Below are 22,549 nucleotides of genomic sequence, written 5' to 3' on the forward strand. Positions count from 1 at the left end.
TTGCTAAAACACATTTCTTGAAACTATGCCTCATATCCTCACAACAGTAAACACAAATCCATAACATCTCACTCAATTTCCCAAACATCCTATTTCCAGGTCAAAATGAAGCTCTACACCCAAAACTATTCACTCCTGCTGAAAAACCAAACTTTGCCCTCAGACATCAAACACAAGCCCTCAAAAACACACACACTACAATAGAGTTTTGCACACTGGTACAATTAATTCAAAACAATAGTTCCAAAACAAATAGGTTGCTTATGGTTCTCCCCTTCAAAACCCTTGTCACATGATAAACACAAAAGACGCAACCAATGTATGTACAGTGGCACATTGTCATTCATGTACTATACAGTACAACACACACCAGAAACATTATCCCACCTCAGCATCTTGTCTTTGGTCTGGGTCAGGCCAGAGAATCTCATCCACATCACAGGCTATATTGGCCCTGGCCAGGCAGCGGGGGTAAAATCCTCTTGCATGCCTGATCCACCCCTGGCATGCATCTACTGATATGTCTAGGCAGGCCTCTTCCATGGCCTGAAGGAGGTGAACACGGACATAAGGTTCTCGGTCATACACTTTCCACCGCCATGCCGAAAATAACTCCTCTATCGGGTTTAGAAAGGGAGAGTATGCAGGCAGAAAGATATTAGAAAACCTTGGGTTATTGGTAAACCAGTCACGAACCAGAGCAGCGCGATGGAAGCTGACGTTATCCCACACAACAACGTAGTGAGGCTGCTCTGGCTGTGCTGGGTTCCCTGTAGTCCAGCTGGAACATATGTTGTCTTAAACCATCAAGAAAAGCAAGGAGAAGCATAGTGTTATAGGGTCCTAGTACCCCATGGCGGTGGAGTACCCCTCGTTGGCTGATGGCTGCGCACATAGTGACATTCCCCCCACGCTGACCAGGGACATTTACAATAGCCCGATGGCCAATTATGTTCCTCCCCCTTTTCCTTCTTTTGGTCAGGTTAAAACCTGCCTCATCCACAAAGATTATTTCATGGGGAACAGGCCGTCCTTCAATCTCAAAGATTCTCTGCAAGACACATAACACAGTAGAGTCAGTCGGTACCCTGAACCACAGTTCAAGAGTGCTGAAATGGCAGCATAAACTGCCATGCTGTGATGGTACACAATACTTTATACAGTATCAAAACTCATACCTGAACATATTCCACACGTTGGTTTTTCACTCTGTCAGAGTTTCGTTCGAAAGGGACTCGGTATGCCTGTTTCATCCGGAATTGATTCTTTCGGAGGATGCGGTCAATTGTGGAGAGGCTGACGGCATTTATGCCTCGAAAAAGATGATCATCCTCAATCACTCTCCTTTGAATCTCTTGCAGGCGGATTACATTATTTGCAATTACCATGTTTACAAGTTCCCTCTCTTGCTCCTCCGACAAAAGCCTTAACCTGCCTCCACCAGGTGGTCGTCTCTGTGTCCTACAAAAATAGAAGCACTCATTACTGTAACTGTCACACATTCATTTTACAGGCAAATAATGGAAACATACTGAAACTCAAGACACATAAGTTCAGTAACTTAAACGTTACTGTACAAAGCAGTCTTACTGCAAGTACACCTACCTGTTTTCCTCCCTGAAGGTTCTGATGATGGAGGCAACAGTGAAGAGACTCAAATTTGGTTGTACTCGTTGCCCAGCCTCCCTCATAGTCATCCCATGGACAAGGACATGGTCAACTAAAGTGGCTCGAATTTCATCCGAGACTGACTGTCTTCTTGCCCTTGCTCTTCCCCTTCCTTGTCGCCATCGTTCTCCACCTCCACCTCCTTCACCACGTCCTCCTCCTCCTCCACCTCTCCCTCCTCCTCCACCACCTTCCTGTTGTCCTAGACCACCTCCTCCTCCTCTTCCACCACGTCCTCCTCTTTCACCATGTCCTCTTTCTCCACCACGTCCTCTTCCTTTGCATCTCTTTGGATCCATTGTTTCAAACCTGAATGAGCTGACTTTGGCCCTTTTATCTATCCATCGCAGGTTCTGATTGGTGTGTGCTAAATTTTGACTCCTAGTGTTTCCACCTGGTTAATTGTGTGCTAATTGAGCTCAAGCTATGCTGACTTACAGTTTTTTCTGATTGCTTAAGCACATTTTTTGTAACTATTGGCTAATTTTGCAAAACTCTTCACACAAATAAGAAAACCTGTCACCCAATAATCAAAACATTGTAGTTCTCTTGTAAAAGCAAACACAGCTAGATTAACTCTTCACACCTTCGTAAAAATGGTGTTTCCGTATCAAACAGTACACACAAGCCATCATCTACTAAGCACACAATGCGCCAACTGCACACTGATGGTATGAATACAAAACACATCTGGCTTTTGCTTTCTCTGTGCACAAGGTAGGCTATGTCAGTTTGAGCTCATACTTCTGTCATAGATCCATAAGCATAGAGGGATCCAAACTTCAAGTACATCAAAACAAACACAAGTGTTTATTTCCAAGTATAGGATTATTTGCAGTCGCCATAATGACTATATGGGTTACTTGGTCTGCAGTGAACATGCTTCCTCTGCCCCAGCATCTGGTCATCTAGCAATTCTGTAAAGTAACAATTTCAGTATTTTCACATCAATGGTATTGGTGTGTTTCTCATTGGCATATGGCAGTGCTACAAATCTTTGTGCGAAGTGACTGTACTCACCGATTCTCATTTCAAGATGTCCTTATGGTGCTTGCTACAGTGTAGCGGCTCGAGTTAGGCTGGACCCGTTGGCCAGCTACCCTCAGGGTCATTCCACGGTTGATTACATGGTCCACTATTGTAGCTCTGATGTCATCAGCAATTCTATTTCTTACTCTTCCTACCCTTCCTCTCCCCCCTCCTCGTCTTCCTCTTGCTCCTCCTTGTCCTTGTCGTCCTCTTCATCCTACTTCTTCACCTCCACGTCCTCTTCCTCGGCCTCCTCTACTTCTCACTCTTTCTGCTCCCACCATTGTACTCCGCACACACAGCTTACCTGTATTATAGTGCTTAGGCTGATTGCAAAGTGAACTAATTATCTAAAAAAGTTTTCACATGTGAAAGTGTGCCAGACAGTTTGCAAATTAGTGTTAATGATAGCCATACATGTGTATACTTTTGCTAGGAGTGTGTTGGAAATTTGGTAATTGAGTGTTGTGCAGTGAATTGTGCCTACAGTTTTGCAAAGTGTGTGTTACAAAATTGCAAACTGAGTGCAAAGCAGTTTTTGTGCTTTTAGTTTCGCAAACTCAGTGAGTGGTTTTGCTATAAGTCTGAATAGTTTTAGAGATTGTGCTACAGGAATCACAGTTAGGGTTTGAGCATTCAGAAAAAACTGTAAGTTAACATTATTGCATGCTAGTGCTTTCTAAATGACTACATGGTGTAAGCACTGTAAAATGTAGGGATTTGTGTGTAGAGTTTTGCAGTAACAGTTCACCAAATTTGAGTTATGTGTCAAATCAGGGAATAGTGTTTATAGTTCAGGGAAATGGGTGAGCTTTTTGAACAATAGCGTTACGGTTTTGAAATTTTAGTTTAGAGGCCTGGTTACAGTGTTTAAGCAATCGAGAAAAACTGTAATTCAGTAGACAAACACCCATCTCAGCTTTTGAGATTAGCCTTAAAACCTTCTGTTTTGACAAATACTACTTATATAATAATAATTTTTTCTTCTTCACTCTCTCTGTGTTTATACACCTCTCTGCATTTAATCATTATTTAGTATGTATTGCTTGCTCTCTTCCATAGTTTATATGTTGTCCTGTCTCCTTCCCATCAACCTCAGCCAGTCACAGTAGCCAGTCCCTCCTTGAGCCTGGTTCTGCTAGATGTTTCAAACCTTTTCAAATGGAGTTTTTCCTTCCCACTCGAGAATCTGTGGCAAGATCTGAAAACTGCTGTTCACAAACGCTGTCCATCTAATCTGACAGCTGGAGCTGTTTTGCAAAGAAGAATGGGCAAGAATTTCAGTCGGTAGATGTGCAAAGCTGGTAGAGACATACCCTAAAAGACTGGCAGCTGTAATTGCAGCAAAAGGTGGTTCTAGAAAGTATTGACTCAGGGGCTGAATAATTACGAACACCCAACTTTTCAGTTATTTATTTGTAAAAAATGTTTGGAATCATGTATGATTTTCGTTCCACTTCTCACGTTTACACCACTTTGTATTGGTCTTTAATGTGGAATTCCAATAAAATTGATTCATGTTTGTGGCTGTAATGTGACAAAATGTGGAAAGGTTCAATACTTTTGCAAGCCACTGTATATAACATTTAATTGCTAACACCAGAATGAATTAAATTGTATACATTCAAATTATATATTCATTGTGATATACTCCTTTTCTTTTGAAATACTGTATTTTCTATTTTTTTGGACATCTTTTAAAAGACAATTCAATATTACAGGAACAAAAGCTCTTCTATTTCATGAACTACCAAACCTACTGGCAGTAATACACACTGCAGCTGGGAGACACCAGGGAACACGTAATTACAGTTTTTTCTGAATGCTTAAACCCTAACTGTGATTCCTGTAGCACAATCTCTAAAACTATTGATACTTATAGCAAAACCACTCACTGAGTTTGCAAAACTAAAAGCACAAAAACTGCTTTGCACTCAGTTTGCAATTTTGTAACACACACTTTGCAAAACTGTAGGCACAATTCACTGCACAACACTCAAATTACCAAATTTCCAACACACTCCTAGCAAAAGTATACACATGTATGGCTATCATTAACACTATTTTGCCAACTGTCTGGCACACTTTCACATGTGAAAACTTTTTTAGATAATTAGTTCACTTTGCAATCAGCCTAAGCACTATAATACAGGTAAGCTGTGTGTGCGGAGTACAATGGAGGGAGCAGAAAGAGTGAGAAGTAGAGGAGGCCGAGGAAGAGGATGTGGAGGTGAAGAAGTAGGATGAAGAGGACGACAAGGACAAGGAGGAGCAAGAGGAAGATGAGGAGGGGGGAGAGGAAGATGAGGAGGGGGGAGAGGAAGGGTAGGAAGAGTAAGAAATAGAATTGCTGATGACATCAGAGCTACAATAGTGGACCATGTCATCAACCGTGGAATGACCCTGAGGGTAGCTGGCCAACGAGTCCAGTCTAACTCGAGCCGCTACACTGTAGCAAGCATCATAAGGACATCTTGAAATGAGAATCGGTTAGTACAGTCACTTCGCACAAAGATTTGTAGCACTGCCATATGCCAATGAGAAACACACCAATACCATTGATGTAAAAATACTGAAATTGTTACTTTACAGAATTGCTAGATGACCAGATGCTGGGGGCAGAGGAAGCATGTTCACTGCAGACCAAGTAACCCATATAGTCATTATGGCGATTGCAAATAATCCTATACTTGGAAATAAACACTTGTGTTTGTTTTGATGTGTTTGAATAAACACCAGTACTTGAAGTTTGGATCCCTCTATGCTTATGGATCTATGACAGAAGTATGAGCTCAAACTGACATAGCCTACCTTGTGCACAGAGGAAGCAAAAGCCAGATGTGTTTTGTATTCATACCATCAGTGTGCAGTTGGCGCATTGTGTGCTTAGTAGATGATGGCTTGTGTGTACTGTTTGATACGGAAACACCATTTTTACGAAGTTGTGAAGAGTTAATCTAGCTGTGTTTGCTTTTGCAAGAGAACTACAATGTTTTGATTATTGGGTGACAGGTTTTCTTATTTGTGTGAAGAGTTTTGCAAAATTAGCCAATAGTTACAAAAAATGTGCTTAAGCAATCAGAAAAAACTGTAACTGAGTTTCCCACTTGATTACATATGAGACTGGAGACTGTAGCTCCTGTGAAAAATAGGGCCTCAATTCAGAAGTACTTGACTCCGTGGTATAATTCTCAAACACGTAGCCTAAAGCCGAAAACTCGTAAGCTGGAGAGGAAATGGCGTGTCACAAATTTAGAAGATTTCATCATTTAACCTGGAGATAAAGTTTGCTGCTTTATGAGAAAGCCCTCCACAAAGCTAGAGATAGAGAGAAAACCAGAAATTCCCTCTGAGCAAATAATAGCAAATAATAATAACTTTATTCCACATCAACACGCGGCAAATCTTTGCCTCATGGGTGCCATTTTGTTGTGGTATCCTTTTTCTTCTTAGGGGCGTGATGACGCAGCATCCGTGCTCTTACAATGAAACAGTTCCTCCTTGTGGTGACAACTAAAATACTGTCTCTGTTACAGTTTTTTCTGATTGCTTACAGTTTTTTCTGATTGCTTAAACCCTAACTGTGATTCCTGTAGCACAATCTCTAAAACTATTCAGACTTATAGCAAAACCACTCACTGAGTTTGCAAAACTAAAAGCACAAAAACTGCTTTGCACTCAGTTTGCAATTTTGTAACACACACTTTGCAAAACTGTAGGCACAATTCACTGCACAACACTCAATTACCAAATTTCCAACACACTCCTAGCAAAAGTATACACATGTATGTCTATCATTAACACTAATTTGCCAACTGTCTGGCACACTTTCACATGTGAAAGCTTTTTTAGATAATTAGTTCACTTTGCAATCAGCCTAAGCACTATAATACAGGTAAGCTGTGTGTGCGGAGTACAATGGAGGGAGCAGAAAGAGTGAGAAGTAGAGGAGGCCGAGGAAGAGGATGTGGAGGTGAAGAAGTAGGATGAAGAGGACGACAAGGACAAGGAGGAACAAGAGGAAGATGAGGAGGGGGGAGAGGAAGATGAGGAGGGGGAGAGGAAGGGTAGGAAGAGTAAGAAATAGAATTGCTGATGACATCAGAGCTACAATAGTGGACCATGTAATCAACCGTGGAATGACCCTGAGGGTAGCTGGCCAACGGGTCCAGCCTAACTCGAGCCGCTACACTGTAGCAAGTACCATAAGGACATCTTGAAATGAGAATCGGTTAGTACAGTCACTTCGCACAAAGATTTGTAGCACTGCCATATGCCAATGAGAAACACACCAATACCATTGATGTAAAAATACTGAAATTGTTACTTTACAGTATCAGAATCAGAATACTTTATTGATCCCTGGGGAAAATTATCTTTTTGCTAGATGACCAGATTGCTAGATGACCAGATGCTGGGGCAGAGGAAGCATGTTCACTGCAGACCAAGTAACCCATATAGTCATTATGGCGATTGCAAATAATCCTATACTTGGAAATAAACACTTGTGTTTGTTTTGATGTGTTTGAATAAACACCAGTACTTGAAGTTTGGATCCCTCTATGCTTATGGATCTATGACAGAAGTATGAGCTCAAACTGACATAGCCTACCTTGTGCACAGAGAAAGCAAAAGCCAGATGTGTTTTGTATTCATACCATCAGTGTGCAGTTGGCGCATTGTGTGCTTAGTAGATGATGGCTTGTGTGTACTGTTTGATACGGAAACACCATTTTTACAAAGGTGTGAAGAGTTAATCTAGCTGTGTTTGCTTTTGCAAGAGAACTACAATGTTTTGATTATTGGGTGACAGGTTTTCTTATTTGTGTGAAGAGTTTTGCAAAATTAGCCAATAGTTACAAAAAATGTGCTTAAGCAATCAGAAAAAACTGTAAACTTATTAAAGCGGTGACGCAAATCAGAAGGCTAGACCGTCCAATTGTTGTCACCCCCCCCCCCCCTCTCTCTCTCTCACACACACACACACACACACAATTTTAATTATAAGCTAGATATATTTCTACTAATGAAATTAGCAACAGGGATGAGTCAGTGAGTCAGTTGGGCTTCAGTAAAGTGATTTTCGAATACTGAACAATTTATTCATGATGCGCACATCACTAGGACAGAGTGTGACACCTGCTGGTCATCTTTCAAATATTCCTGGTGTGCTTGTAGTTCTGACAAATTGATCTCTTTCAAATGTCAGGGAACAGACCTTCTACACTACTTCAAAAGCGAAACCTTGTAACTACAGTTCAATTAAAGGGCGATCGTGGCTCAAGAGTTGGCAGTTTGTCTTTTATTTATTATTATTAATTATTTTCTAAAAAGATTCCTTTAAAGATAAGAATGAAAGATAGCACATTTTAGTTTATCCATAGTTCTGTTGCATTGACTAAGATCGTAGATATTACAATCAAAAAAGCAGGTAACAGGAATCCATACACTTGTATCATTAACTCAAGGTCTACAACAAATCAGTTTGGCTTCCCTTGGGCCATAAATGGATAAATATTGGGTATAATATCAAAATTCTTTTGATGATCTAACACATTTAAGCATGACAAATATGCAAACAACTAAGTTGTCAGAAAGGAGGCAAATAATTTTTTTCATGGCACTATATGTAAAGATACGTAGTGCCTTCTTTAATGTTATAAATCAAACTGAAGACAAGAAAAAAATAATAATTAATTTGTAATAAAGTTATGAGTTATGGCATCTTTACTTTGGATATTTAATTGTGTACTATGTATCTGTTTAATTAACCAGAAGTAAATCTTGTTGGTTTTACGGAAAGCAAATTTATATGAAAAAAAAATGAGCTTAACAACCTACGCCATTTGAATGTGATTTGGTTACACAAAAGTTTCACTTGAACATGCCTTCTTCTAAAGCTCAGAAGAGAGCCAACATGATAAAGTGGAGTGTGCTACTTCTAAAAATGTAACCTTATAGATATACCCATCCCTATAAGATGGTTCAACAAAGTCTCATGACTTTATCATCTTAAAAGGCTATGCAAATCTTGAGGTCAAAGTGAAAACTTAAAATGTAATCCATGTGTTTGTTACATCTAGGCTGGATTACTGCAGTTGCTCATTATCAGGTGCCCCTGAAAGCTCCCTAAAAAACCTTTGGCTGAACCAAAACATGGATGTGGGATTATTGACAGAGACAAGCGTGAAGGATGATGTTGCTTTCATATCAACTTATCTTCATTGGCTTGAATTCAGAATTTAATTCTTCTTATATGTAACATCCTGAATATTCAGGTCCTAAGACTTAATCTAATTGATTACCCCACAATTAAAAGGCAGGCTTGACTGTTGTTTTTAGGGTTTTAAAATGAAAATATGAATTGTATACAATGCAATATTAGAATACTCAATTATCATGCAGCGCCTTATGAGCAAACACTTTGTAGCAGTGGGGAGAAAATTCATTAACTGTTCTGCTCAACTCCCCAAAATTGTCAGTTGCTACACTTACCTATAGTGTCTAAATGAAAGAATGGCAGGTATAATTTAGGTAAGTATACTAAAAACCACATCGATCTTGCAGTGTTTACAACACTGAAAACTGCTACATGGTCAGGAATACATGTGCTCTTATGAAAAAGTGCTCAATGAAACAAATATCCAACTTAACTTTTTTCCCCCCACAGATGTTATTGTCAGTTTTGTCAGTCATAAATACTGCTGTTCTTGGTCATGAGATAAAACATTTACATAACCACTGAAGCATACTTAAGAATGTAAGTCATTTGAATGTGATTTGGTTAGACAAAACACACATTTAGTATTGACATGCCTTGTTGTAAAATATCACAACCTGTCTGCACAACTGCCAACTGGATTTACTTTACCAAGTGGATCATCATGGCCTTGCCATATTGGTCCATTTGATTGACCTTTATTATGATTATGTATTTATTTTATTTTCGTTTTTTAAAGACAGGACAGACATGACTGGGGGATAGGACAGGGAGAAAGAATGAAGCGACGGCCTTCTTTTCCTGTATTGTGAGGTATTGGGAGGTTGGATCCATCCAACCTCACAATACAGGAAAAGAAGGCCGTCGCTTCCCTGAGCAAAGACCACAACATCACTGTTTTACCAGCTGATAAGGGAAGATGCACCGTGGTCCTAAACACTACAGATCACCATACAAAGATCACTACTCTCCTCAGTGACAACAATACCTATGAAGCCTTAAAGCGAGACCCCACAACCAGCTACAAAAAGAAAGTTATAGCTTGCCTTCAAGACTTTGAAAAGGACAAAATTATTGACCGCCTTACATATCACCGCCTTTACCCAGGGGATGCCATACCCTGCATTTACGGACTTCCTAAAATCCACAAGGAAGCTGTCCCACTCAGACCCATAGTCAGTAGCATAAACTCAGCCACTTATAACATTGCTAAACACCTTGCTACCATCCTTGCTCCTCTCGTGGCGAACACCCCACACCAAGAACTCCACCGATTTCACCGACAAGGTCCAGAAACTTACCCTGAATCTAGATGAAACCATGGTGTCCTTTGATGTAGTCTCTCTCTTCACTTGCATACCCACCACGGAGGCCGTGGAGACTGTCAGAAAACGACTACAAGAAGACAGTTCCTTGGAGGACAGGACCAACTTCACACCCGATCAGATTTGTACACTGTTAGACCCCTGCCTCACCACTACATATTTCAAATACAACGAAGGCTTTTACAGACAAAAACATGGCTGTGCTATGGGCTCCCCCGTGTCACCTATTGTAGCCAACCTTAGGAAGAAGTGGAAAGGAAGGCACTTGGCTCTTTCAAAGGAAGAGTACCCAGCCACTGGTACAGATATGTAGACGACACCTGGGTCAAAATCAAGACACAAGAAGTGGAATCCTTCACTGCGCACATTAACGCTGTGGATAAAAACATCAAGTTCACCAGGGAAGACACAAAGGACAACTGTTTGCCTTTCCTGGACTGCGCTGTGCACATTGAAGAGAATGGCAACCTCAACATCGAAGTTTACTGGAAGCCCACACACACGGACCAGTACCTCCTCTTTGACTCCCATCACCCTCTGGAACACAAACTTGGAGTAATTAGGACCCTACACCACCGGGCAGAACATGTTCCCTCTAAGCCTGAAGGAAAAAAGAAGGAACACACACATGTAAAGGAAGCACTCAAAACGTGCGGCTATCCTAAATGGGCGTTCTTAAAGTCAGCAAACAGGCACAGAAAAGAAGACCAGACACCAGCGAGGGAGGATAAGAAGGACAGACGCAACAACATTGTCATCCCCTATGTAGCCGGTGTATCAGAAAAACTCAGGAGAGTTTTCTCCAAGCATGACATCCCGGTGCATTTCAGACCCAGCAACACGCTCAGACAAAAACTGGTTCACCCGAAAGACAAAACGCCAAAACACAGACTTAACAATGTGGTGTATGCGGTACAGTGCAGCAAGGAATGCCCAGACCTCTAAATTGGAGAGACCAAACAGCCACTTCACAAGTGCATGGCACAACACAGAAGAGCCACCTCCACAGGACAAGACTCAGCAGTCCATCTGCATCTTAAGGATAAAGGACACTCTTTCGAGGATGCCAATGTTCACATTTTGGACAGAGAGGCTAGTTACACCCCATCAGGGCCTTAGTTGCTATTGAGGCCACTTACACCACACCAGGGCCTGTGGCTCTGGCTGAGGCCACTTACACCACACCAGGGCCTGTGGCTCTTGCTGAGGCCACTCATATCACACCAGGGCCTGTGGCTCTTGCTCAGGCCACTTACTCCACACCAGGGCCTGTGGTTTCTGGCTGAGGCGACTTACACCACACCAGGGCCTGTGACTGCTGGTTGAGGCCACTTACACCACACCAGGGCCTGTGGCTCTTGCTCAGGCCACTCACATCACACCAGGCCCTGCGCTTCTGGCCGAGGCCATCTTCACCAAACCAGGCCCTTTGCTGCTAGCTGTGGCCATGTACAACACACCAGGCCCTGTGCTGGATCCTGAGGCCATCTTCAACAATCCAGGGCCTGTGCTGTTGGATAAATGCTAAACTGAGCCTTTGGGTTAGGGTATTATGCAAACATGCAGGTAGGGTTATAGGATTGTCTTCGTAACTTCAGGTACTTGCCACCTAATCAGTTGAATCCATAAATTGAGACATTGTGCTGGGGCCAGCAGCTTACGGCCATACCACCCTGAGCACGCCCGACCTCGTCTGATCTCGGAAGCAAAGCAGGGCTGGGCTTGGTTAGTACTCTGATGGGAGACTGCCTTGGAATACCTGGTGCTGTAAGCCTTTCATGTCATTGAACTGCTTTTGATCCGGAGAAGGGGTGTATTAAAAGACCAAAAGCAGCTGCCCATTAATAAGGGCACATTAACGACATTGCTTTTGGCTCTTTTCCAATGTCTTGTGCTGCTAGCTGATGCCACCTACACCACACCAGGGCCTGAGTGACCGGCTGGGGCCACTTACACCACATCAGGGCCTGTGGCTGCTGGCTGAGGCCACGTACACCACACCAGGGCCTGTGGCTGCTGGCTGAGGCCACTTACACCACACCAGTGCCTGTGGCTCTTGCTCAGGCCACTTACACCACACCAGGGAATTAGTTGCTATTGAGGCCAATTACACCACACCAGGGTCTTTGGCTCTTGCTCAGGCCACTTACACCACACCAGGGCCTTAGTTGCTATTGAGGCCAATTACACCACACCAGGGTCTGTGGCTCCTGCCTGAGGCCACATACACCACACCAGGGCCTTAGTTGCTATTGAGGCCACTTACACCACACCAGGGCCTGTGGCACTGGCTGAGGCCACTTAGACAACACCAGGGCCTGTGGCTTCTGGCTGAGGCCACTTACACCACACCAGGGCCTGTGGCTGCTGGCTGAGGCGACTTACACCACACCAGGGCCTGAGTGACCGGCTGGGGCCACTTACACGACACCAGGGCCTGTGGCTCTGGCTGAGGCCACTTACACCACACCAGGGCCTGTGGCTGTGGCTGAGGCCACTTACACCACACCAGGGCCTTAGTTGCTATTGAGGCCAATTACACCACACCAGGGTCTGTGGCTCTTGCTCAGGCCACTTACAGCACATCAGAGCCGTTGGCTCTGGCTGAGGCCACTTACACCACACCAGGGCCTGTGGCTGCTGGCTGAGGCCACTTACACCACACCAGGGCATTAGTTGCTATTGAGGCCACTTACACCACACCAGGGCCTGTGGCACTGGCTGAGGCCACTTACACCACACCAGGGCCTGTGGCTGCTGGCTGAGGCCACCTACACCACACCAGGGCATTAGTTGCTATTGAGGCCAATTACACCACACCAGGGTCTGTGGCTCTTGCTCAGGCCACTTACACCACACCAGGGCCTGTGGCACTGGCTGAGGCCACTTACACCACACCAGGGCTTGTGGCTCTGGCTGAGGCCACTTACACCACACCAGGGCCTGTGGCTGCTGGCTGAGGCCACTTACACCACACCAGGGCCTGTGGCTGCTGGCTGAGGCCACTTACACCACACCAGGGCCTGTGGCTGCTGGCTGAGGCCACTTACACCACACCAGTGCCTGTGGCTTCTGGCTGAGGCCACTTACACCACACCAGGGCCTGTGGCTCTTGCTCAGGCCACTCACATCACACCAGGCCCTGCGCTTCTGGCCGAGGCCATCTTCACCAAACCAGGCCCTGTGCTGCTAGCTGTGGCCATGTACAACACACCAGGCCCTGTTCTGGTTCCTGAGGCCATCTTCAACAATCCAGGGCCTGTGCTGTTGGATAAATGCTAAATTGAGCCTTTGGGTTAGTGTATTATGCAAACATGCAGGTATGGTTATTGGATTGTCTTCGTAACTTCAGGTACTTGCCACCTAATCACTTGAATCCATAAATTGAGACATTGTGCTGGGGCCAGCAGCTTACGGCCATACCACCCTGAGCACGCCTGACCTTGTCTGATCTCGGAAGCTAAGCCGGGCTGGGCTTGGTTAGTAATAGGATCGGAGACTGCCTGGGAGTACCTGGTGCTGTATGCCTTTCATTTTCGTGTCATTGAACCGCTTTTGATCCAGAGAAGGGGTGTATTAAAAGACCAAAAGCAGCTGCCCATTGATGAGGGCACATTAACGACATTGCTTTTGGCTGTTTTCCAATGTCTTGTGCTGCTAGCTGATGCCATCTACACCACAGCAGGGCCTTAGTTGCTATTGAGGCCAATTACACCACACCAGGGTCTTTGGCTCTTGCTCAGGCCACTTACACAACACCAGGGCCTGTGGCTACTGGCTGAGGCCACTTACACCACACCAGGGCCTTACTTGCTATTGAGGCCACTTACACCACACCAGGGCCTGTGGCTCTGGCTGAGGCCACTTAGACCACACCAGGGCCTGTGGCTACTGGCTGAGGCCACTTACACCACACCAGGGCCTTAGTTGCTATTGAGGCCACTTACACCACACCAGGGCCTGTGGCACTGGCTGAGGCCACTTAGACCACACCAGGGCCTGTGGCTACTGGCTGAGGCCACTTACACCACACCAGGGCCTTAGTTGCTATTGAGGCCACTTACACCACACCAGGGCCTGTGGCTCTGGCTGAGGCCACTTACACCACACCAGGGTCTGTGGCTCTTGCTCAGGCCACTTACACCACACCAGGGTCTGTGGCTCTTGCTCAGGCCACTTACACCACACAAGGGCCTGTGGCTGCTGGCTGAGGCCACCTACACCACACCAGTGCCTGTGGCTTTACGGCTGAGGCGACTTACACCACACCAGGGCCTGTGGCTCTTGCTCAGGCCACTCACATCACACCAGGCCCTGCGCTTCTGGCCGAGGCCATCTTCACCAAACCAGGCCCTGTGCTGCTAGCTGTGGCCATGTACAACACACCAGGCCCTGTGCTGGTTCCTGAGGCCATCTTCAACAATCCAGGGCCTGTGCTGTTAGATAAATGCTAAACTGAGCCTTTGGGTTAGGGTATTATGCAAACATGCAGGTATGGTTATAGGATTGTCTTCGTAACTTCAGGTACTTGCCACCTAATCAGTTGAATCCATAAATTGAGACATTGTGCTGGGGCCAGCAGCTTACGGCCATACCACCCTGAGCACGCCCGACCTCGTCTGATCTCGGAAGCTAAGCAGGGCTGGGCTTGGTTAGTACTTGGATGGGAGACTGCCTGGGAATACCTGGTGCTGTAAGCCTTTCATTTTCATGTCATTGAACCACTTTTGATCCAGAGAAGGGGTGTATTAAAAGACCAAAAGCAGCTGCCCATTAATGAGGGCACATTAACGACATTGCTTTTGGCTGTTTTCCAATGTCTTGTGCTGCTAGCTGATGCCACCTACAACACACCAGGGCCTGAGTGACCGGCTGGGGCCACTTACACCACATCAGGGCCTGTGGCTGCTGGCTGAGGCCACTTACACCACACCAGGGCCTGTGGCTGCTGGCTGAGGGCACTTACACCACACCAGGGCCTGTGGCTGCTGGCTGAGGCCACCTACACCACACCAGGGCCTTAGTTGCTATTGAGGCCAATTACACCACACCAGGGTCTGTGGCTCTTGCTCAGGCCACTTACACCACACCAGGGCCTGTGGCTGCTGGCTGAGGCCACTTACACCACACCAGGGCCTGTGGCTGCTGGCTGAGGCCACTTACACCACACCAGGGCCTTAGTTGCTATTGAGGCCAATTACACCACACCAGGGTCTGTGGCTCTTGCTCAGACCACTTACACCACACCAGGGCCTGTGGCTGCTGGCTGAGGCCACCTACACCACACCAGGGCATTAGTTGCTATTGAGGCCAATTACACCACACCAGGGCCTGTGGCACTGGCTGAGGCCACTTACACCACACAAGGGCCTGTGGCTGCTGGCTGAGGCCACTTACACCACACCAGGGCCTGTGGCTGCTGGCTGAGGTCACTTACACCACACCAGGGCCTGTGGCTGCTGGCTGAGGGCACTTACACCACACCAGTGCCTGTGGCTTCTGGCTGAGGCCACTTACACCACACCAGGGCCTGTGGCTCTTGCTCAGGCCACTTATGCCACACCAGTGCCTGTGGCTTCTGGCTGAGGCCACTTACACCACACCAGGGTCTTTGACTCTTGCTCAGGCCACTTACACCACACCAGGGCCTGTGGCACTGGCTGAGGCCACTTACACCACACCAGGGCCTGTGGCTGCTGGCTGAGGCCACTTACACCACACCAGGGCCTGTGGCTGCTGGCTGAGGCCACTTACACCACACCAGGGCCTGTGGCTGCTGGCTGAGGCCACTTACACCACACCAGGGCATTAGTTGCTATTGAGGCCACTTACACCACACCAGGGCCTGTGGCTCTTGCTCAGGCCACTTATACCACACCAGGGCCTGTGGCACTGGCTGAGGCCACTTACACCACACCAGGGCTTGTGGCTCTGGCCGAGGCCACTTACACCACACCAGGGCCTGTGGCTGCTGGCTGAGGCCACTTACACCACACCAGGGCCTGTGGCTGCTGGCTGAGGCCACTTACACCACACCAGGGCCTGTGGCTGCTGGCTGAGGCCACTTACACCACACCAGTGCCTGTGGCTTCTGGCTGAGGCCACTTACACCACACCAGGGCCTGTGGCTCTTGCTCAGGCCACTCACATCACACCAGGCCCTGCGCTTCTGGCCGAGGCCATCTTCACCAAACCAGGCCCTGTGCTGCTAGCTGTGGCCATGTACAACACACCAGGCCCTGTGCTGGTTCCTGAGGCCATCTTCAACAATCCAGGGCCTGTGCTGTTAGATAAATGCTAAACTGAGCCTTTGGGTTAGGGTATTATGCAAACATGCAGGTATGGTTAAAGGATTGTCTTCGTAACTTCAGGTACTTGCCACCAAATCAGTTGAATCCATAAATTGAGACATTGTGCTGGGGCCAGCAGCTTACGGCCATACCACCCTGAGCACGCCCGACCTCGTCTGATCTCGGAAGCTAAGCAGGGCTGGGCTTGGTTAGTACTTGGATGGGAGACTACCTGGGAATACCTGGTGCTGTAAGCCTTTCTTTTTCATGTCATTGAACCGCTTTTGATCCAGAGAAGGGGTGTATTAAAAGACCAAAAGCAGCTGCCCATTAATGAGGGCACATTAACGACATTGCTTTTGGCTGTTTTCCAATGTCTTGTGCTGCTAGCTGATGCCACCTACACCACACCAGGGCCTGAGTGACCGGCTGGGGCCACTTACACCACATCAGGGCCTGTGGCTGCTGGCTGAGGCCACTTACACCACACCAGGGCCTGTGGCTGCTGGCTGAGGCCACTTACACCACACCAGGGCATTAGTTGCTATTGAGGCCAATTACACCACACCAGGGTCTGTGGCTCTTGCTCAGGCCACTTACACCACACCAGGGCCTGTGGCACTGGCTGAGGCCACTTACACCACACCAGGGCCTGTGGCTGCTGGCTGAGGCCACCTACACCACACCAGGGCATTAGTTGCTATTGAGGCCAATTACACCACACCAGGGTCTGTGACTCTTGCTCAGGCCACTTACACCACACCAGGGCCTGTGGCACTGGCTGAGGCCACTTACACCACACCAGGGCCTGTGGCTGCTGGCTGAGGCCACTTACACCACACCAGGGCCTGTGGCTGCTGGCTGAGGCCACTTACACCACACCAGGGCCTGTGGCTGCTGGCTGAGGGCACTTACACCACACCAGTTCCTGTGGCTTCTGGCTGAGGCCACTTACACCACACCAGGGCCTGTGGCTCTTGCTCAGGCCACTTACACCACACCAGGGCCTGTGGCTGCTGGCTGAGGCCACTTACACCACACCAGGGCCTGTGGCTGCTGGCTGAGGCCAATTACACCACACCAGGGCCTGTGGCACTGGCTGAGGCCACTTACACCACACCAGGGCCTGTGGCACTGGCTGAGGCCACTTACACCACACCAGGGCCTGTGGCTGCTGGCTGAGGCCACCTACACCACACCAGGGCATTAGTTGCTATTGAGGCCAATTACACCACACCAGGGTCTGTGACTCTTGCTCAGGCCACTTACACCACACCAGGGCCTGTGGCACTGGCTGAGGCCACTTACACCACACCAGGGCCTGTGGCTGCTGGCTGAGGCCACTTACACCACACCAGGGCCTGTGGCTGCTGGCTGAGGCCACTTACACCACACCAGGGCCTGTGGCTGCTGGCTGAGGGCACTTACACCACACCAGTGCCTGTGGCTTCTGGCTGAGGCCACTTACACCACACCAGGGCCTGTGGCTCTTGCTCAGGCCACTTACACCACACCAGGGCCTGTGGCTGCTGGCTGAGGCCACTTACACCACACCAGGGCCTGTGGCTGCTGGCTGAGGCCAATTACACCACACCAGGGCCTGTGGCACTGGCTGAGGCCACTTACACCACACCAGGGCCTGTGGCACTGGCTGAGGCCACTTACACCACACCAGGGCCTGTGGCTGCTGGCTGAGGCCACCTACACCACACCAGGGCATTAGTTGCTATTGAGGCCAATTACACCACACCAGGGTCTGTGACTCTTGCTCAGGCCACTTACACCACACCAGGGCCTGTGGCACTGGCTGAGGCCACTTACACCACACCAGGGCCTGTGGCTGCTGGCTGAGGCCACTTACACCACACCAGGGCCTGTGGCTGCTGGCTGAGGCCACTTACACCACACCAGGGCCTGTGGCTGCTGGCTGAGGGCACTTACACCACACCAGTGCCTGTGGCTTCTGGCTGAGGCCACTTACACCACACCAGGGCCTGTGGCTCTTGCTCAGGCCACTTACACCACACCAGGGCCTGTGGCTGCTGGCTGAGGCCACTTACACCACACCAGGGCCTGTGGCTGCTGGCTGAGGCCACTTACACCACACCAGGGCATTAGTTGCTATTGAGGCCAATTACACCACACCAGGGTCTGTGGCTCTTGCTCAGGCCACTTACACCACACCAGGGCCTGTGGCTCTGGCTGAGGCCACTTACACCACACCAGGGCCTGTGGCTGCTGGCTGAGGCCAATTACACCACACCAGGGCCTGTGGCACTGGCTGAGGCCACTTACACCACACCAGGGCCTGTGGCTGCTGGCTGAGGCCACTTACACCACACAAGGGCCTGTGGCTGCTGGCTGAGGCCACTTACACCACACCAGGGCCTGTGGCTCTTGCTCAGGCCACTCATATCACACCAGACCCTGTGCTTCTGGCCGAGGCCATCTTCACCAAACCTGGCCCTGTGCTGCTTGCTGTGGCCATGTACAACACACCAGGCCCTGTGCTGGTTCCTGAGGCCATCTTCAACAATCCAGGGCCTGTGCTGTTGGATAAATGCCAAACTGAGCCTTTGGGTTAGGGTATTATGCAAACATGCAGGTATGGTTATAGGATTGTCTTCGTAACTTCAGGTACTTGCCACCTAATCAGTTGAATCCATAAATTGAGACATTGTGCTGTGGCCAGCAGCTTACGGCCATACCACCCTGAGCACGCCCGACCTCGTCTGCTCTCGGAAGCTAAGCAGGGCTGGGCTTGGTTAGTACTTGGATGGGAGACTGCCTGGGAATACCTGGTGCTGTAAGCCTTTCCTTTTCATGTCATTGAACCGCTTTTGATCCAGAGAAGGGGTGTATTAAAAGACCAAAAGCAGCTGCCCATTAATGAGGGCACATTAACGACATTGCTTTTGGCTGTTTTCCAATGTCTTGTGCTGCTAGCTGATGCCACCTACACCACACCAGGGCCTGAGTGACCGGCTGAGGCCACTTACACCACATCAGGGCCTGTGGCTGCTGGCTGAGGCCACTTACACCACACCAGGGCCTGTGGCTGCTGGCTGAGGGCACTTACACCACACCAGGGCCTGTGGCTGCTGGCTGAGGCCACCTACACCACACCAGGGCCTTAGGTGCTATTGAGGCCAATTACACCACACGAGGGTCTGTGGCTCTTGCTCAGGCCACTTACACCACACCAGGGCCTGTGGCTGCTGGCTGAGGCCACTTACACCACACCAGGGCCTGTGGCTGCTGGCTGAGGCCACTTACACCACACAAGGGCCTGTGGCTGCTGGCTGAGGCCACCTACACCACACCAGGATCTGTGGCTTCTGGCTGAGGCCACTTACACCACACCAGGGCCTGTGGCTCTTGCTCAGGCCACTCATATCACACCAGACCCCGTGCTTCTGGCCAAGGCCATCTTCACCAAACCTGGCCCAGTGCTGCTTGCTGTGGCCATGTACAACACACCAGGCCCTGTGCTGCTGGCTGAGGCCACTTACACCACACCAGGGCCTTAGTTGCTATTGAGGCCACTTACACCACACCAGGGCCTGTGGCTCTGGCTGAGGCCACTTACACCACACCACGGCCTTATTTGCTTCTGAGGCCACTTACACCACACCAGGGCCTGTGGCTGCTGGCTGAGGCCACTTACACCACACAAGGGCCTGTGGCTGCTGGCTGAGGCCACCTACACCACACCAGGGCCTGTGGCTGCTAGCTGAGGCCACTTACACCACACCAGGGCCTGTGGCTCTGGCTGAGGCCACTTACACCACACCACGGCCTTATTTGCTTCTGAGGCCACTTACACCACACCAGGGCCTGTGGCTCTGGCTGAGGCCACTTACACCACACCAGGGCCTGTGGCTGCTGGCTGAGGCCACCTACACCACACCAGGGCATTAGTTGCTATTGAGGCCAATTACACCACACCAGGGTCTGTGGCTCTTGCTCAGGCCACTTACACCACACCAGGGCCTGTGGCACTGGCTGAGGCCCCTTACACCACACCAGGGCCTTAGTTGCTATTGTGGCCAATTACACCACACCAGGGCCTGTGGCTGCTGGCTGAGGCCAATTACACCACACCAGGGCCTGTGGCACTGGCTGAGGCCACTTACACCACACCAGGGCCTGTGGCTGCTGGCTGAGGCCACTTACACCACACAAGGGCCTGTGGCTGCTGGCTGAGGCCACCTACACCACACCAGGGCCTGTGGCTGCTGGTTGAGGCCACTTACACCACACCAGGGCCTGTGGCTCTTGCTCAGGCCACTCATATCACACCAGACCCTGTGCTTCTGGCCGAGGCCATCTTCACCAAACCTGGCCCTGTGCTGCTTGCTGTGGCCATGTACAACACACCAGGCCCTGTGCTGGTTCCTGAGGCCATCTTCAACAATCCAGGGCCTGTGCTGTTGGATAAATGCCAAACTGAGCCTTTGGGTTAGGGTATTATGCAAACATGCAGGTATGGTTATAGGATTGTCTTCGTAACTTCAGGTACTTGCCACCTAATCAGTTGAATCCATAAATTGAGACATTGTGCTGGGGCCAGCAGCTTACGGCCATACCACCCTGAGCACGCCCGACCTCGTCTGATCTCGGAAGCTAAGCAGGGCTGGGCTTGGTTAGTACTTGGATGGGAGACTGCCTGGGAATACCTGGTGCTGTAAGCCTTTCATTTTCATGTCATTGAACCGCTTTTGATCCAGAGAAGGGGTGTATTAAAAGACCAAAAGCAGCTGCCCATTAATGAGGGCACATTAACGACATTGCTTTTGGCTGTTTTCCAATGTCTTGTGCTGCTAGCTGATGCCACCTACACCACACCAGGGCCTGAGTGACCGGCTGGGGCCACTTACACCACATCAGGGCCTGTGGCTGCTGGCTGAGGCCACTTACACCACACCAGGGCCTGTGGCTCTGGCTGAGGCCACTTACACCACACCAGGGCCTGTGGCTGCTGGCTGAGGCCACCTACACCACACCAGGGCCTTAGTTGCTATTGAGGCCAATTACACCACACCAGGGTCTGTGGCTCTTGCTCAGGCCACTTACACCACACCAGGGCCTGTGGCACTGGCTGAGGCCACTTACACCACACCAGGGCCTGTGGCTGCTGGCTGAGGCCACTTACACCACACATGGGCCTGTGGCTGCTGGCTGAGGCCACCTACACCACACCAGGGCCTGTGGCTGCTGGCTGAGACCACTTACACCACACCAGGGCCTGTGGCTCTTGCTCAGGCCAGTTACACCACACCAGGGCCTGTGGCTCTTGCTCAGGCCACTTACACCACACCAGGGCATTAGTTGCTATTGAGGCCAATTACACCACACCAGGGCCTGTGGCTGCTGGCTGAGGCCACCTACACCACACCAGGGCATTAGTTGCTATTGAGGCCAATTACACCACACCAGGGTCTGTGGCTCTTGCTCAGGCCACTTACACCACACCAGGGCCTGTTGCACTGGCTGAGGCCACCTACACCACACCACGGCCTTATTTGCTTCTGAGGCCACTTACACCACACCAGGGCCTGTGGCTGCTGGCTGAGGCCACATACACCACACCAGGGCCTGTGGCTGCTGGCTGAGGCCACATACACCACACCAGGGCCTGTGGCACTGGCTGAGGCCACTTACACCACACCAGGGCCTGTGGCACTGGCTGAGGCCACTTACACCACACCAGGGCCTGTGGCTGCTGGATGAGGCCACTTACACCACACCAAGGCCTGTGGCTGCTGGATGAGGCCACTTACACCACACCAGGGCCTTAGTTGCTATTGAGGCCACTTACACCACACCAGGGCCTGTGGCTGCTGGCTGAGGCCACATACACCACACCAGGGCCTGTGGCACTGGCTGAGGCCACTTACACCACACCAGGGCCTGTGGCACTGGCTGAGGCCACTTACACCACACCAGGGCCTGTGGCTGCTGGCTGAGGCCACTTACACCACACCAGGGCCTGTGGCTGCTGGCTGAGGCCACTT

At 49.4% G+C, this 22,549-nt stretch overlaps 5 non-coding genes and 1 pseudogene across 5 annotated transcripts; all 6 read left to right on the forward strand.

Annotated features, from left to right (window-relative positions):
- The first annotated feature begins 11,897 nt into the window (after window positions 1-11,897).
- Window positions 11,898-12,016, forward strand: LOC112431436 (5S ribosomal RNA). The gene has a single exon (XR_003022521.1). It is a non-coding gene; the product is annotated as a 5S ribosomal RNA (ribosomal RNA).
- A 1,635-nt stretch (window positions 12,017-13,651) lies between these two features.
- LOC143417581 (5S ribosomal RNA) lies at window positions 13,652-13,770 on the forward strand (annotated as a pseudogene).
- Window positions 13,771-14,823: 1,053 nt separating this feature from the next.
- Window positions 14,824-14,942, forward strand: LOC143417622 (5S ribosomal RNA). Its single transcript, XR_013097768.1, has one exon. It is a non-coding gene; the product is annotated as a 5S ribosomal RNA (ribosomal RNA).
- A 1,728-nt stretch (window positions 14,943-16,670) lies between these two features.
- On the forward strand, window positions 16,671-16,789 carry LOC143417893 (5S ribosomal RNA). The gene has a single exon (XR_013098041.1). It is a non-coding gene; the product is annotated as a 5S ribosomal RNA (ribosomal RNA).
- Window positions 16,790-19,226: 2,437 nt separating this feature from the next.
- LOC143417886 (5S ribosomal RNA) lies at window positions 19,227-19,345 on the forward strand. Its single transcript, XR_013098034.1, has one exon. It is a non-coding gene; the product is annotated as a 5S ribosomal RNA (ribosomal RNA).
- Window positions 19,346-21,107: 1,762 nt separating this feature from the next.
- On the forward strand, window positions 21,108-21,226 carry LOC143417623 (5S ribosomal RNA). Its single transcript, XR_013097769.1, has one exon. It is a non-coding gene; the product is annotated as a 5S ribosomal RNA (ribosomal RNA).
- Window positions 21,227-22,549: the final 1,323 nt, after the last annotated feature.

This window comes from Maylandia zebra, linkage group LG3 (assembly GCF_041146795.1).
Source record: "Maylandia zebra isolate NMK-2024a linkage group LG3, Mzebra_GT3a, whole genome shotgun sequence".
Classification (NCBI taxonomy): Eukaryota; Metazoa; Chordata; class Actinopteri; order Cichliformes; family Cichlidae; genus Maylandia; species Maylandia zebra.